Source organism: Eschscholzia californica, unplaced genomic scaffold (genome assembly GCF_041429995.1).
Source record: "Eschscholzia californica isolate CP2 unplaced genomic scaffold, dmEscCali1.0.p SCAF_73, whole genome shotgun sequence".
NCBI classification, from domain to species: domain Eukaryota; kingdom Viridiplantae; phylum Streptophyta; class Magnoliopsida; order Ranunculales; family Papaveraceae; genus Eschscholzia; species Eschscholzia californica.
In genome coordinates this window covers 70,001-72,500 of record NW_028238498.1, presented here as the reverse complement: position 1 = coordinate 72,500, position 2,500 = coordinate 70,001, and positions in this window count along the sequence as shown.

Genomic DNA, 2,500 nt, shown 5'->3' with positions numbered 1-2,500 from the left:
CAAGGCCGTCCCATGCGCGTCCCGTGCCTTACAAGACCGTCCCATGCCTTACGAAGGCCATCCCATGCCTTAGCAAGGCCGACCCATGCCTTACCAAGGCCGAACTATGCCTTACCAAGGCCGTCACATCGATCTCGGAGAAAGTACATCATCATGACATCGGAATACGGCCCCAACATCGATCTCGGAGAAAGTACATCATCATAACATCGGATCGGATGTGTATCCATCGAAGTTCCATCGACACTTCGAGAAGATCGAACATAGCTTCCTAGCATGTTAAAGGTTCGGTGCTAATGGGAACATAAAGATCCCACGACGTTCCAAACGAAAGTAAAGTGTTCCGTGCGTGTGAACTACGTTGTCCCATGTGCCGGCTCTCGACTCCTAAGATGTCCCATGTAAATGCCCTTCGTGGGAAAGAATGTCCCGTGCAAGACGCCTTGATGATCCCCATAAGGTGTCCCATGTGCGTCCCATGATGTCCCATGCGCGTCCCGTGCCGTCCGAGCCTCACCAAGGCCGTCCCATGCGCGTCTCGTGCCGTCCCGAGCTGTGCCGAGGCCGTCCCTTGCCGTCCCGAGCCTCGCCAAGGCCGTCCCGTGCCGTCCGAGCTGTGCCGAGGCCGTCCCATGCGCGTCCCGTGCCGTCCGAGCTGTGCCGAGGCCGTCCCGTGCTGTCCCATGCCGTCCCGAGCCTCGCCAAGGCCGTCCCATGCGCGTCCCGTGCCGTCCGAGCCTCACAAAGGCCGTCCCGTGCCGTCCCATGCGCGTCCCGAGCCTGACCAAGGCCGTCCCGTGCCTCACCAAGGCCGTCCCATGCGCGTCCCGTGCCGTCCCATGCGCGTCCCGAGCTGTCCCATGCCGTCCCGAGCCTTAGCAAGGCCGTCCCATTCGCGTCCCGTGCTGTCCCATGCGCGTCCCGTGCTGTCCCGTGCCGTCCCGAGCCTGACCAATGCTGTCCCGTGCGCGTCCCATTCTTTTGGCTCGGCTGGCCCGTGCATTCTATGGGGTCGTGGGACATTTCGAAATCCACCCGGGCCACTTCGACTCTCTCTTCATTAATACTATTGAGGTATTATTTATGAATTATTGGAGAAAAGAAACGGAGGAAAATATTTTTTTTTCTATTTTTTATGAATTTTCCGGTGTTTATTCACTTAAAAATTCATAGAAAAATAAATATTTATCGGAATCGCTATTATAATATATCAAAAAAATCCTTGCGAAAAGACCTTTCCGACGAGTATAAGTTTGCTGGATTCCGACGAGTAACGAAGGAGTAAAGGCCCAGTATGCTTGGTTAAAAAATTGATGTTTCCTTGTGAAAATAGGAAAAACAATAACTTTGCACTATAAGGGGGAGGGTTGAGCTCCTTCCCCAGAGCGTGCACAGCACTTGTGCTGGCACGTTCCCTAGTGCTCGCCAAGCACCATAGGGCATCCAAAGGGCAAAGCTCGGCCTACTACATGATGGGAAGCTTCTAATATGTCGGAATACGAAGAGATTTCGTGCGACCCGAAGCTCGGCTCGGGCGTCCCGGCCTGTCCCGAGCTGTGCCGAGCGCGTCCCAGGCCGTCCCGAGCCAAGTCTCGGGCGTCCCAGGCCGTCCCGAGCCAAGTCTCGGGCGTCCCAGGCCGTCCCGAGCCAAGTCTCGGGCGTCCCAGGCCGGCCCGAGCAAAGTCTCGGACGTCCCAGGGCGTCCCGAGCTGTGTCGAGGCCGTCCCAGGGCGTCCCGAGCTGTAGCGAGGGCGTCCCAGGCCGTCCCGAGCCAAGTCTCGGGCGTCCCAGGCCGTCCCGAGCAAAGTCTCGGGCGTCCCAGGCCGTCCCGAGCTGTGCCGAGGCCGTCCCAGGCCGTCCCGAGCAAAGTCTCGGGCGTCCCAGGCCGTCCCGAGCTGTGGCAAGGGCGTCCCAGGCCGTCCCGAGCTGTGGCAAGGGCGTCCCAGGCCGTCCCGAGCTGTGCCGAGGCCGTCCCGAGCCTAGTCTCTGGCGTCCCAGGCCGTCCCGAGCTATGGCGAGGGCGTCCCAGGCCGTCCCGAGCCAAGTCTCGGGCGTACCTGGCCGTCCCGAGCTGTAGCGAGGGCGTCCCATGCCGTCCCGGGCTGTCCCATGCGCGTCCCGTGCCGGCCCGAGCAACAGCTCGGGCGTCCCGTGCCTCGGCCCTTCCAAGTGGTGCTTCGTCGGACATCTCGATATCCACTCGAGCATTTTCGACCATTCTCCATATGTGGGTGTGTGGGTATTTATCAGGAATATTGGAGAAAGAATCGGGAAAAAAATATTTTTTTTCTATTTTTTTTGAATTTTTAATTGTTTATTCACTTAAAAATTCATAAAAAAATAAATATTTATCGGAATCGCTATTATTATATATCAAAAGAATCCTTGTGAAAAGACCTTTCCAACGAATGCAAGTTTGTTGGATTTGGACGAGTAACGAAGGATCAAAGGCCGAGTATGCTTGGTTAAAAATTTGATGTTTCCTTGTGAAAATAGGGAA